General features: G+C 43.7%; 1 protein-coding gene across 4 annotated transcripts in view; it reads right to left on the reverse strand.

Moving 5' to 3' along the window:
- The window catches only part of PLAGL1 (PLAG1 like zinc finger 1), a 64,931-nt gene that overhangs the window by 14,665 nt on the left and 35,304 nt on the right, over positions 1-14,962 (reverse strand). For 3 of the 4 annotated variants that reach the window (XM_006197753.4, XM_072965964.1, XM_015247187.3), the window contains 2 exons: positions 11,346-11,377; positions 6,903-6,972 (listed from right to left, as the gene is read on the reverse strand). The gene's annotated coding sequence lies outside the window, so the exon portion shown is untranslated. The remainder of the gene's footprint in view (positions 1-6,902; positions 6,973-11,345; positions 11,378-14,962) is intronic. The other variant, XM_072965965.1, reaches the window with a different exon arrangement.

The raw sequence follows: 14,962 nt of genomic DNA on the forward strand, positions 1-14,962 counted from the left end.
ATCCACAAGGTTCTTTGTTACAACTTGACAAGATCATTCTAAATTTTATATGGAAAAGTCAAGAATAGCTAAGACTTTCCCAGTTCTACTGGATCACTTTTATCATCATACAGAATATGCTTTCTCCCAAAGAAGAAAAAGTGAAAGTTATTTTTAAAAAGCTACAGTAATTAAGGCAGTATGGTACAGGCACATGATTAGACAAGTGGACCAATGGAGTAGAATGAATAGCCGAGAAACAGACCCACTTTTGTATGGAAACTTAACATATGACAGGGCTGGAACGGCTGGAAAGGATGGATTACTCAATAACTGGTGATCCAAATGAAAAATAAGAAAACTGGGTTCCTACCATACATCATATACAAAATTAATTCCAGACAGATTACAGGCTTAATGTTTAAAACAAAACTTTAAACATTTAGGCAAGAACAAAAAAATAAGAAGGCATTTCACAGAAGAGGAAGCTCAAATAGCCAACAAACAAATGAAAATGTGCACAGTTTTATCCAGGTTAGATCTCTTGGTCCATCATTAAAATCACTTCCCTTGTATTTTTTACTGTGAGTCTTCCCTCTTCCTTGTACCCGACTGGCAAAATTTCAATCCTGGTTAATATATGTACTACCTGACCAACCCCAGCCCTACCCCTGGCTCTCCTTATGCCTCCTTTCTCTCGTTTTTTTTTTTTTTTCTCTTGTGTAATGCACTCATCACATCTGCCATATTCTGTTTTATTTCTTAACAACCTCCCATCCACACAAACACACACACTGGAATGAAATTACATTTTAAAACCAATCGGATTGGCAAAAATTAGAAAGCTAGGCAAGATCAAGTAATGCCTGGTGAAAGGGAAACAGGAAAAACCAAGTAATGCCCAGTGGAATGGAGAGAGGCAATACACAAGACTGGAGTCAGGACATGTGCATTCTAAGATGCTCTTCCATTAAGATATGATACAATTAAATTGCTCTATAAAGACTTGCGCATAAAAAAAGTGAAAATAATCATTGAACCTCAAGGTGACTATGAAATATGGTTGTCAAAGGAATAATTACCTCTTGCTTGGGAGATCAAGAGAGGTTTCATGGAGAAACCAAAGTTAAAGCTAAGCCTGCAAGTTCACCCAGTGTTCAAGGGGAGATGATCTATTTCAGGCCAAGGGAATTAATCAACACAAGGTACTTGAAAATACGTATTTCAGTGCGACTGAATATGGATGTAAACCTGGGGGCACCATGGACAAACAGGCTGTAGAGACAGGCAGAGACCAAACTGTAAAGTGTCAGTGATGCATTGCTCTGCTGTACCAGGAGGTGGGCTTTTCTGCTGTCCTATTTTCACAGGCTGATTAACCTATTTAGTCAAGGGCAGCCACCAACTCCAGGGTTGATGGGGAGGGAGAGTGGGGGAGGTGGGGAGAGAGGTGGGAAAACACCAACAAAACACTGTCTAACAGGAACAGGAGGAAGCGACAGAAAAGGTGTGAGTACAGGAATCTAAGCCTCAAAGAGTCACAGAAGACCGAGAGGAGACAAACTATAAGGGGCAGGGACGACCCAGGACTGGTGGTCAGGAAGCCAGGCAACAGGAATCCACTACAGAGTCCTCCCTTATCCATGGGGGTATGTTCCAAGACCCCCAGTGGATGCCTGAAACCACAGACATTACCAAACCCTATGTATACTATGGTTTTTTCCTATACGTGTAACCTATGATAAAGGTTAATTTTTAAATTAGGCATAGCCAGAGATCAACAACAATAAAAAATAGAACAATTATAACAATACACTGAATAAAAGTTACATGAATGTGGTGTCTCGCTCAAAACATCTGACGGTACAAATTTAATGCCTTTTCCGCCGTAAGTGCCGTCACACATTGTGGCCATAACGTTTGTGGTTTGAAGTGCGTGACAGCAAAACTAGCACAGATTTCTTTTTTCTTCTTCACAGTTTCACTGATAGAAGATTCATTCTTACTGTAGATCTTAGCAACCTCAGCATACAATTTTACTTTTTAAGTTGGTAAGTTTCATTTTTTGACTTAAAGGAAACACTTCATGGCTTCTCTCTGGTACATCTGAGTTGCCAGCATCACTACTCTTGCACTGACTAAGCAGAATAAGCGTTACTTGGACACACGCACTGTGATACTGACAGTCGATCTGACAACTGAGCCGGCTACTCAGCGACCAGCAGGCAGGATATGCCAGATGAAGAGATGGTTCTCATCCCTCGTGGGATGAGGCAGGCCGCCACGAGACTTCCTCATGCTACTCAGAATGGTGTGCAATTCAAAATTTATGAATTGTTTATTTCTGGAATTATCAATTTAATATTTTCAGACTGAGGCTGACTGTGGGTAACTGAAACCATGGAAACTGAAATCTCAGATGAGGGGGAACTACCATAGTAAGATTACAATTTAGGAAAGGTTAGAGGAGAGAGAGGACGGTGACGGCAGACAGGGAAAGAAAGGTCAAGTCCTAGAAGAAAAATCCAGCAAAACACAAGTTTGCAGTTCAGTTTTAGATGTGTTGAGTTTAATGGTGCCTAATGGGCATCTGGGGCAGCAAGGAGCCCTACAGCACAGGTGAGGAGCTGAGGTGGTCTTCCAGACCAAATAACAGCGAACAGTGCTCTTGGCTTCGGGGAAATGGATACCATTCTGAATCTGGCTTCTATAAATGACTTATAAATTATTCTGAGCTCTTCGTGGGTGGCCTCAGACGGTCAGCTCACACGATCAACCCTGATCACCAGTGTCTGCCCTCCCCAGCGTGGGGTGGTACAGTGGAGTGTCCTGGGGGTGAGGGCGGATTTGTCTTCTTCACGGCAGGCTGCAGCTAGACTGATCCTCCCCTAGGATACCCACTCTGCACGGTGGAGACGGATGGAGGAAAGTTTGTGGGGACATGTAATTCTTGGAGGTTCCAAGGACAGAAGCAGCCTTCTGACTCTAAACTCCCTTTGTTCCTCTTAGGTAAGATAGTGTAGTGACAAGTTTATGGTGCTAAAAATAAGCAAAATGAAAATTAAGTTTGCATTAAAAAAAAACTTGATAAGATGTTCCAAAATAATTTATAGATGGTGACAGTACAAATACAAGACCCTAGAGCTCCCAAATCCTGTTTGTTTACTCGCTCTACTAGAAGAAGGTGGGCTTTTCTTTACTTTAACAGATGGGAGCTTTTTGTTGTTACAATGTGTTTAGCAGATTAAAGACAATATGTAACTGATTTTGTCAAGACTAGCCACTCCAGGTCTACAGGGAGGTGGGTGAGGGAGGTAGGGAGAAAGAGGCAGCAGCAGAGAGAATGCCCATAAAACTCTGTCCTGAGCAAGATGGGAGGAAGCCCTAAGAAGCCACGGACAAGACAGAAGGCCAGGAATATAAGCCTCAATGAGCCACAGAAACTAGAGAAATCAAACTGCCAAGGGCAAAAGAGGACCACTGACCAGGAACCAGGCTCCATCACCACGGAGGTATCGTCTGAAATCTGCCTGTAAGCACCCCCCTCCCTCCTGCACCTGCAGGCGTGGAAGTGGGAGGCAGAGCTTACACCGCTCAGGACACCCCAGAGTCAAAGTGACCCCTCCGATAGGTCACTCGGCACGATGTCCACCAGGCAAAGGGGAGGGAAGGGAACATCTTCACAGCTCCTTAAATCCTCCACACACCTTCAAGTCTCCCCACCATACCCACTGCGTCTGTAAATGTTAATGTTTAGGAAGAGATTGACAAAATGTCTACAAGCAAGCCAAATAGGTATGTGTACCCAGAGAGGCAAGTGTGAGGTCCAGGACTGGTTCCCAAGCCGAGACAGGACAGAATGTTTCAAGAAGACTGTTAATGAACTCTAGGTAGCGTGGTGGGGGGAGGGGTGGAGCGCAGACCTGAAATCCAGACAAGAGCCTCTGGTATTAGAAGATTTTCTAGTCATTAAAGTCAGAGTCGGGGACTACTCCTTTGTGACAGCTGGAAATATATCCCCCTCCTGCCTCCCAACAAATCCTCCTCTACTGGCCTTTATGCCCTTTAGGGTGTGTTTCTATAGCTGACAGCGGTGATCTCTCTTCCTGGGACTCTGAGAGCAGGGCACAGAGGAACCAAAACTTACCTAATTATTGGCAGGGCCTATTGTCCTAATACGGTTACCATTCTAGGGGAAAGAAAAGCCTGATTCCTTCCCAGGAAGCGTGTGAGGGTAAAGGCTCACACTGAGAAAAGAAATAAGAAAAGCTGACTAGTCACGTGGACCACGGGAAGCCAGATTCATGAGTTAAAATCTCTTGACAGAACTTTACAAGTTACGTGAGATTGGGAGATAATGCTCAAGACTTGGGTGGAATGTTTCATCCTAAAACAACCATTTCTCAAAATAAATAGAAAAAGGGCTGAAAGTACAGACAACAATACGTCAGCAAAGGATCTTGGGGTTTATGGGCAGAATTAGAGATGACTTTTTTGTTTGTTTTTCCTCTTTGAATATCTGTCCTTTCTAAATTTTTATAATGACTACTTGGGCTGTGTTTAGGAGTGAACCAGGAGGTCTAGTTTAGGCAGACGGAAGACCATATAAAGCACAGAGGCACAGAGCAGCACAGGGCAGGGTGGTCATGTGGGTTAGTCTGGCTGCAAGGCAGTTGTGAGCCTAAGGGAAGTAGTAGAAGACAGGCCAGCAAAGGAGGCGGTGCCCTGAACACAAGGGATCAGAGCACCAGGCAGAGGAATCTGGGGTTATCCTGTAAAGAATTGGGAGCCAGTGAAAGTGAGGACGATCCACCGATCGCTTTACACACAGAACACTTACAAGTAGCCACTTATCCCTCCGCCGTGGAGAACTTCGTTACCCCGAGGGAACAGCAGACTTAAAAGTCCTGTTCTGAAACTCTAAATAGTTTTTCTTTTTCTCCTGCAAGGAGAGCCTGAGACCTAATCTGATTAACTGAATGGACACAAATGTAATTGGCAGTTTTAAAAGACCATTTACACTATTTTTTTTTCAATGGAGGAACATCCAGTACTCGCTTTATTATAAACTGCACGTAGGAGAGAAAAGTGAAATTGTCACATCCATTCCAATGCTCACTCCCCTTCCTCCAGAAGCAGTGGCCTGACCACCTCTGAGCCACATGCCTTATTTAACGGACAAAATTACTACACAAGGCTGGAGTGAGAATTTCCTCTTTGCCTTTCCATGTCATGCGCAATAAATTCAAATGATGTCCAGCACTCTGGTCACGCAGAAATACTTGGCTTGACATATAAAAATATTTATCACTGGCTCTTTAAGATGACCCCAGTGTTTAATTTAGTCTTTGTAAGAGGACACTTCATCACGTCTCCACGTTAAAGGGAAACTTTTCCAAGTTACTGAATTGGCTTCTCAAGGGGAGAAAGGAATGTCGAGGAAATGGGGGAGAAAGCTTAAAAAAGGGAGGACTGCTAGCAAGCAGGGCCTCCTCTCCTTTTCACCTTGAGTCTTTTCTCTCCCCCATTCACAGCTTTAGGTCCTTTGTTTGTTTAACAAACCATTACAATCATACCCAGTTCAATGGGGAGGAATGTGAACCTCCCTAAGTAGCTGTCCTCGCCGTCCACATGTGTGGTCCCTCCCGCAGCCCCTGCGCAGGCCGCTTCAATGTGCGGCTCTGTGCTCCTGTCGCCCCGGAGGCCAGGCACCTTGCTTACAATGAGCCCCCATCTCCCGCCGCCACATGCTTGCTGCTCCTTCCCAGTAGCCTATAGAGATGTGTTCACGTAGCTCTTCCTTCCCTGCCTGCCTTGGGACCGACCGATGGTCCTGTCCATCCCGCCTGGGCCTGTCCTGCTCAGTGCCGGAGACAGACACGGCCTGGTGTGTTGGCCACCCCCTACCTGCCTGCAGCCTGCAGCCTCACCACCCGGTACCGGGCAGGCGCCGTCCAGCACCTTACTGGTTATCAGTCACACAGCAAACAGAGGACACAATGGCAAGAGCCTCCTCCCCCGCCAAAGTGGGGCTGCCAGTGCCCTTCTCAGCTCCCAGCAGTCAGGCTGGCCTCGCTGGGGCGAACGTCAACTTCTTGGCCAATAACTCAAAATGTTATTTAGTAAGAGTATTCTATTTCAAATGGAACCAAAAGGACATTTAGTTAAACAATGTGACGTTTCAGTTGAACTCATAAAGCCCCCTCCTGCTATTCTGTCTGCTGGTGTCCATCTGGCAGTCCTGTGAGACGGGCTAGAAAGGCCTCTTTATCCCCCTCTAACTGATAAGGAAACTGAGGTTCACAGACTTAAGTTCTTTGCCCAGAGTCACTGACTAATAAGAAGATACTGCAAGTAACGCACTGTGCTAAGCAAAGTGCTGAACGCCCAGTGAGTGCCCCAAGAGTGCCAGCTTGCGTTAATATCACGACTGATGACAACCACAGTGACAGAGCCAAACGGGGGTGTTCTGAGCTGAGTCGACTGCTCTCCACTGCCACCTTGCCATCCCCTGGCTAAGCCATCTACTCGAGGGGCGGGCTTGGTGGTAGCTTGACTGCAGTATTCCCAGACAAAGCCCCGGAAGCTGTAGCTGGACGCCCTAGTGCCACCGGTACGTGACCAGCATCTGCCTCGGGATTATCAGTCAACACCTCACACAAAGGGAAGACAGCCTTACACATCTTATGTACACAAGTTAGGAGCGTAGATAGGGTAGCGTTAAAGCTTTTGAAATGATGGGGTTGTCAGCAGGAAATTTTGCAGTTTGATGGGGGAAATGTATTTATTCTCTACCAGAGCCTTTTTGAAGTACCTGGAACCTCCTGCATGTCCTTGACTTATTTTACTCTGTGTTTCCAAGCAGTTACAAATAAATATGCTGAGAGAGAAGTAACTTTTAAAAGCCATCACTGCTTGCGTACCTTCTTGGGACCAGGAAACGTCAGCTCCGAGGCCGTCAGGGAGTCCCCTCAGAAGTCTGAGGCTCCAAACCTGTAGGAAGAGAGCTCGCACACCTTCAGTGACTGAAGCTCGAAAAACATTCCCCCATTAGGCTGCAACTTGAGCTTGCTGACTTCAAGAGCACATGTACACACAACTGCTAATGTGTAGAGAAGATTTTCTACTGCTTTTTAGGAATTTTAATACATGATAAAATTTAAATTCCTAGAGTATAATAATACCTCAACAGGCCCACCACCCTTAATTTTAAAATGTCTCAGATAACCTATACGGCAAAAATCTTAAACATGTAGGTCATCTGCTATGTTCAAAAGGTGTGCTAAAGTTCATAATGTTGTAACTTAAAAGATGTTCAATATCTCATGTCATCTTGCCCAAGAAGATCTTTAAGTATTTGTATTACATCTTTGGTCCTGCTTGCAACTGGATTAGAAAAACCCTGAAGTTTCCCCCTGCTTTCTGCAAGTAGAAAAAAAAAACACATAAAATTGCTTACATAAAATATTCAAAATAGCACTCGGAGGAAATGGCATTTCTTAAACCAACAGTATTAGAATACCATAAAACAGGTATGCAAATCTGTGCAATAACAGAACCTAAAACAAATTACGAACTGAAATAAGTCAGCAATAACCAGTAGGCATCCATTTTCAATGAAAGCTTCACATAAAAAGCTTCATATCTTCACAGAGATTTATCAAATGTGCAGGGTGAAAAGGCTGAAGTCTCCAATTTGCATACACAGTTCAGTGGTTACCAAACCAGGCTATGCATTAGAATTACCAGGGCAAAATCTTTTAAAAATACAGATTCCTAGGCTACAGCACAAACTGACACAGACTGACACAGCACCACTGGGGCCCTGGGAACTGATGCTTCACTACGTCTTCAGGAGTGTCTGCAGCCAGCTTCACACCACTTATCCCTGGTGAGCCTTTGGAAACCGCTATCTCAGTGCACCAGTTAATTATACAAGCTGGCTTCTTCCAACTAAGACTATTCCAACTGGTCAATCCTCTTAGGGGGAAAGCTTTTTGGGATTTTCTTCACCAGTACAAAGGTGAATCCATTATGTAACAAAGCCAATTATATCTCACCTAAGTAATTTATTCACTTGGTTGCCTGTTTTCGTCTCTTAATTTGATCGAAAAGGCTATGTCCGTTTACTTTGAATAACATCTTTTTAAGTTAAAAACCGAAAATTAAAGCCATTTTCAGACAACTAAAGTTTAAAAATAACCCGCCACAATTCAGGGAAAAAAACTGCAGGTGAGTTGTTCTTTGAATCATCCAGAGTATTTGTTTTAAATGTATCCCTCGCTTTGCATGTATGAATACTTCACAAATCATCTCCATGGTCCATCTCTCTTCTCAAAATATTCAACATTTATTGTGGTGGTTTAATTGGGTGGTCTCCAAAGATCTGTATTAACTTTTTTAAGAGCTTTAAAAAACATTAAAGCAAGAGAGTAAAATTCTCCTGGATGATTCCTCCTTTGCTCCTGCCCATCCCACCAGTGGACAATACCGATTTATGAATTCACAGAGGCGGGGGCTGTCTTCTGCTTCACTAGAAAGGGCGCACATGACATGAAGTACGCAAACCAGGCAGCGGAGTAGCTTAGCTTCATTGTCAGAATATTCAAATTATCACTAAGAGAAAGCGATTCCTTTCTGAATTCAACAATACTCCTTGGCCTCCGAGGGCTCACACAGGAGCTTATTCTTAAGCCGTTCAATGTAAGCAGCAGTAGTGAAAGCGGAGAACTCTGGCAGAGAGGAGATCAAGTCCCTCAGCCTTTCCCACCTGCCATCTCAGCACCAGTCTAACGCTTAAATAGTTAACAATGCAACAGAGAACCTGAAAGCCTGCGTGGAAGCATCATGTGCAGGATATAACAATTTAATAAAGCAGAGCAGAGACAGTTAGGAAAAATAACACATCTACGTTTGACAGGATGCTCCTTGCAGGCTGTTTTTCAGGGCAGAATTTAGACTTCAAAATTCAGAGGAAAAGGTTTTAATATGTAAATTCTATTTTTTTAGGTATATGGTAAAAAAAAAAAAGACCCTATAGCATAAAACATTTCTAAATCCACGTTTCAGAGCTCAGACTAGCAAAAAAAAAATATCACATTTTTCTAGGAACAGGGACCAGCACACAGTAAACAGATCAGTTATAGTTAATTGTCTTAAATAAAAGGGAGATATTTGGGAGGAAGCAATTTGTTTATTCAGTGATGACAAAAACTGAAGTTTCCGGAGTCCAGAGCAGTAAGATTTCTAGAACACATTTTTGCTGTCACAGTCTGTTTTTCTAGGCATTAGCTTCTGAGAGCAGTGTTTGAGCTCACGTCTTTTTCTCTGTTAATGAACTGGTTTAGCTGCCTGCTGAGCGTTCACTGAAACCCGAATTGAACAAAGGGATTTCCCTCCAGTTTCAGCTCACTCGCTTCGAGCTACTCCTGATTTTGCTTAAGTAAATTCTTCAAACTGACTTTTTTATTTCTAATGATTTGAGTGAGAAAGAACTGAACCCTTGACTCCAGAAGGCTGGCCGGCTTCAGCTTTTGGCGCAAGAATCATCTAGGTTGCGGATGTGCAGGGTCTGTTTTTGAAAAGCCTCTCAGATAAGTTTTTGAAAAAATTTCTAAAGATTATAATTCCAGATGGAAAGGAGCCCACCCGATTTGGTAGGCTGCAAACAACTAAATCTTACTTCAGTGTGCTGGGTCACGAAGGCTGAGATTACACCTCCGGAGTGGAGGCTGTATCTGGGATGTTCGCCTTCATCTCACAGCAACAGAGTGGTTCTGAAGACGATGCCGAGGGGCATGTTGTAAAAGGGTGGCCCGGAGTTTGAACAGATCTGTGGGCCTGGTACCTGGCCCTCAGCCTTCTCACCCAGTTGCTGAGGGACTTCAGTTCCCATCCAAGGCTTCAACTACTTCTTGGGGTTTCATAGGCTTCCTAAATCTCCCATCTTCAATCCTGAACTTTCTTTCAAATTCCAGACACTCCTGCAGCTCTCAGCTTAGATATCCATCAGTGCCCTTGAAGGTCACCTGTTCTAAAGCAGGGGCTCCACATGGCTAACCCACCAGGCTAGCTCCTCCAGCATGGCCAATGTTAGTCAGGGGCACCCCTATGTAACAACAGCTACCATACTGAATGCTCACCAGGTCACGACCACTGTTTTAGTCACTTCACTTAATGCTCCAACCAACCACATGAGTGGGAAACATTAACCCCATCTTACTTTTGGGGAAACTGAGGCTTCAAAGTGATGCTTATTTGTCCAAGCTCACACAAACAGCAAGCAGCTGAGCTGGGCTTTGCATCCAGAGTGTGGGATTTGAAAGTCCACATTATTAATAGGTCAGTCACTTCACCGTGTCACTTCCCAGCTGCTCCAAAGTCAGAAGCTCTGGAGGCAGACTAACGTTTTCTCACTGACTAAGCTATACAGATTCTTCGTGCTTATTGTCTCTCAAATCTGTTTCCTTCTCTTCATTTCCATAGTTACCAGTGTTTGGGTGATGTTTTGCCTTCAGTACGGCCTCCAAACCAGTGCAGCAGGAAAACTCTGGAATTTTACTGTTTGTCCTCTCAACAGTTTTCCTTTCTAGCTCATTTAAAACAGGTGCAGGCTTTGTCACTCCTTGTATTTTAGCCCAGATGACGGCAGAAGCAGCCTGTCTTTGTTAATATCTAAGCCCAAGGAGGAGATTCCGCCCAACTTTGGGGTCAGGAGAAGGAGAGGGCAGATAGGAGGGCGAGAAAAAGACACTCTCCCTCCACCCCCAGCCTCTGGGGCTAGAAAGGAAAAGGCGACCTGTCGGCTCCCAGCAAGGGGGCCCTTGCACAGCTCTGTCCCCAAGGAGGGAAGAACCCTCTAGAGGACAGCTGTGGGTGTGCTCCGGGAGGCAGGCCTGGGGCAAGAGCCACAGGGCTTCAAGAGACCATTATCCCGCTATGGTGATAGACCAAAGGCAGGCAGCCCAGCCCTCACCTGTCAGGGGCCATGGGAACCTCCAGGCCTAGGACACACCCCATGAGGGAGAGAGGGAGATACTGCAAAGTGACTGCGATGAAATTTCTCTCTCAGGTGATGGGATGGGGAATGCAATTCTCGACACCGTGGGGCGGGTTTCCGACTTTCGAGGGGCGTCTGAGTAAGGTGCAAAGAATCTCAGACTCGTGCGCCTTTGTGCTATGGACTAGTTTCAACTGCTACAGCGAGAGCCAGGTTATTTTTCAAAAACGCCACCTCCCTGTTGCAGAGAGGAGCTCGGACTCTGCAGAGACGCTGGGGACCTGGCGGCAGTCCTGAGCTTTAGAACCCCAGGGGCAGACAGAGAAGGAAGGAAGGAAGCAAGCGCAGATGTTAAGAGTTTACTCACACGATTAACTCCTCTGATTCCTCTGCAAATACCTAGAAAGGGAGAGGCAGAGAAAGTTATCTTTAAGGCCTTTATCTTAAACTCTGAATTGCTTAAAAAACAAAGGAAAAAACGGAATTTTACTAGCAAAAGGAAAGAGAGGCCAGTGCTGCTAGAATCTGGAGGCATGGGACACCCTTGCTTCTGAACCTGGACGTGCCTCCCAGACCAGCACAGAGGGACAGGGTGGAACTGTTGATTTCCATAAGATGGAAATGAGAGTGTGCTGGAAACTGGGGTGGCGTCAGGGAAGGGAGAGTTCGACCCAAGGAGAAAGAATATAAATGTAACAAATTTGTTGATCCAAAGATGTTGCAATAATGGTAGGTACTTGTGGCACCACATGTCTACAGGGATTTGGGCTGTGAGGTCAGTCACGTCCTGAAAACAAATTCCATTTAAATTCTGTGGCTGAATATCTGAGACTTTGGATGAGGCTTATGAAGACCCTGATGTAAACCAGGGAGGATTCTTGATAAGCCAAGATATATCAGCCAGTATGCAGAGATTAGAACAGAGAGCTCTGGCCAGAAGAATTTCATATGGACAACAATCAACAACTAGGGAAACCCATTTTCCTGCTGCACAGGCACCCACTAAGCCTCCACTGCATGTGGGGTGCATCCAGGGGACGATGGACTTGGGAGAGGAGGAACTGCCTGGGGAGCAAGTGCCCCATCACAGGGGCAGAGCGTGCCAAGACAGCGTCTCCTCTGTGCTTTGGTTATTTGGCTAAACGGTACCCAAGAAGAGAACCCACAGACAGGGAACTTGGAAGCTAGGGTATGTTGAGCAATGTGGGGCCCAAAACCCTGGCGGGTTTTGGCGGGGGTGGGGGTATGCTGGGGAACAGAGACCAGCCCAACTCTATTGGCCAAGACTCAATTTTCATGTAGCTTCCTTTAAACGTACTACCAGCCCGGTAAGTAAAGAGTCTGCCAGTAAAGGGACATTTCTACACACTGGAGAGCAAGATCCATACTGGCTTCTCAGCCTCCCTGTTCTCAGACTGGCTCCCCTTCACCCCCTCATTCTAAGCACAACAATGCTGCCAGAGCGATTCTTCTAACATGCAAATATGCTCCCGTCACTTGGCTGCTTGGAATTCTTCAATGGTCCCATTAATTTCTGTCAGTTACAACCAAGAGTCCTGACTGATCCACTGAAAGTTTTTAATCAGGGGAGCAATATGCTCAGGCTTGTGCTATAGAAAGAGACCTCAGACAGCAGACAGACAGATTTGTGCTCCTCCATTTATCCATTCTATAAATTAAAATTAGGAAAATAGGGATTCCTTGGGCAAAACCCCCACATTTTTTAAAAAACTGTGCACAGAGAGAATAACTGCAATAACTGAACACTGAAGTTTCTCTGTAAAATGAAGTGTTCACAGGGGGCTCTAAGTCTCCCTAAATCAGAACTAGCAACACTTGTATGTACTTTGAGGTGAATATACAGGGCAAATGGGAATCATTTTAGGGGAACAACAAAAAATGACGATCACCCTAATGTGGTTCTCATTTACATGATGATTGTTAAGTGTCTGTTTTATGAATCACTTTTAATTCCTGTGCTCAAACAAAAAGAAAAAAAAATTACCTTGCTAAATGCCACATAATGGATCAATTAAGTTATTCCCCAAACAGAGTACACTTACTTATAGTATAAACGTGCATAACTCCTAGCATTATTTTAAACACATTGATAGAGAAATGTCCTTTATTTGCTAATAGTAACAATAATAGTTAGCACTTCCCTATATTATGACCTCCAACTCCCTTCATTCCACAACTGCCTTCATTTCAACTTTTTGTTTGTCTAGGGAGTCAGGAAGTTAAAAAAAAAATTAACGATATTTCTTGATAGTAACTTTTCTTACGTAAAAGTGGTATGATCATGTGTTTTACTCTCCCTTCTTTTTGTTTTACTAGAAGCATACTACACTTAATCCTAGGCTAGGTTCCTACAGTTAATTTAAAAATGTTAGCCAAATGATGGTCTTCTGTTAGAAACAGTCGAAGAAAGATGGGTTGGTAGAGCGGAAAGAGTCCTGGCTTCGGAGTCAGATGACTCTAGGTCTGAACACCGAATCTGCTACTTGCCAGGGATGTAACCTTAGGCAAGTTCCCTAACTCCTCCTCATGCTGACATCCCTCTACCTGGCCGAGCTGTTATAAAATTATGCATCACACACACATACATACGGAGGCACAATAACTCGGGCAGAGTCTGAAGTTTACGTACAAAGTAGATGTGGTCTGTTAATAAGTATCAAGGATGATTTTACATACTGGGTAAGCTCCCTATTAGGAAATATTAATTACCTGTTCCAGAATACAATACATATAACAGAAAGAGTATAAATTATTGATTCACTTCAATAATCTTTCTTTTGGATCATCATGACACAATTCCATTTTCTACCAAGTACTTGTAAAAGAAATTTCTAATTATTTTCTGTCTGCTTCAAAGTTTAGTATGTCACATAGCTGAAAGATTTTTAAATCCTTAAGCCGTATAGTATGATTAGCTGTGCTTTTAACAGCAATATTACATTTAACTGGCGAAAACCATTACAAATGGGATTGGCATGAATTGGCCTTACAGATCTCATAAAGTTACCCAAATGATACGCAGAAGTGGTTCTGGCATCTTCTGACTGCGCTAGATTTTCTTTTGAAAGTTTTAGAATGTGTGGCTGGGGAAGTGGATCAATTTCAGTTAGACCCATTTGAAGAAGAGGAATTTAAACACACACATCTAATATTCTCTTCACTTTGGCCTTTCACCTGTGGCAGCTGTGAACAGCCTTTCTAGAAGTCAGTCCCAAGAGCACAATAAATTTGGAAGTAGCTTATCTAGTTTAGGGGAAAACAAAATTGCAAGTGTAAGATGGAATATAAGAAAACATACAAAGAAGACTGAAATTAAAAAATATGGCATATTACAGTCAAGGACATCTTGCAAATAAGTATGTGGAGAGAGGCCAAGAGTTAGGGTTAAGCAACACCATTAGCACTAAAGCTGCAAAACAGGAGGAGGGGTCCTTTAGGGTGAAGAAGGCAATGGGCTTAAAGAGAGAACTAATACATGTTCCAAGAGCAAAACAACCAAAATGTTGGACGTGAAATTCAAGGCTGGAACAAGCTGTTGTTATTTTGAAACAGGCATTTAAAATGAATCATAACCTCTACACGTACAATGGAGAAAAAAAAAAGGTATAAAAACTTCTGATAAGTATCAGGCAGCCTGTCAACCACAAGTTTCCTCAAATTTAGGGGCACGTTTAAGTTTCCCTCCACTGAATTTAGGGGCATATGTATTTCATGATTTTAGGAAATCTGAACAGAACAGATGCAAATTGAGAATCACCTCATATTATGATTTTAGGAGCATGATTTAGAGACTCTGAATTGTAATATATGCAACATACTAAATACGAGTCTAAACGGAGGATAATACCCCCAAATTTACCCTAGTATTAATTTGTTTGTTTTTATTTGAAAACATCTTTTAAAAATATCAGGGAGGGGAGATCACAAGTCCAGTAGACAAGTCATGACAAATAAAAGTCAACT

This window comes from Vicugna pacos, chromosome 8 (assembly GCF_048564905.1).
Source record: "Vicugna pacos chromosome 8, VicPac4, whole genome shotgun sequence".
In the NCBI taxonomy this organism is placed as follows: Eukaryota; Metazoa; Chordata; class Mammalia; order Artiodactyla; family Camelidae; genus Vicugna; species Vicugna pacos.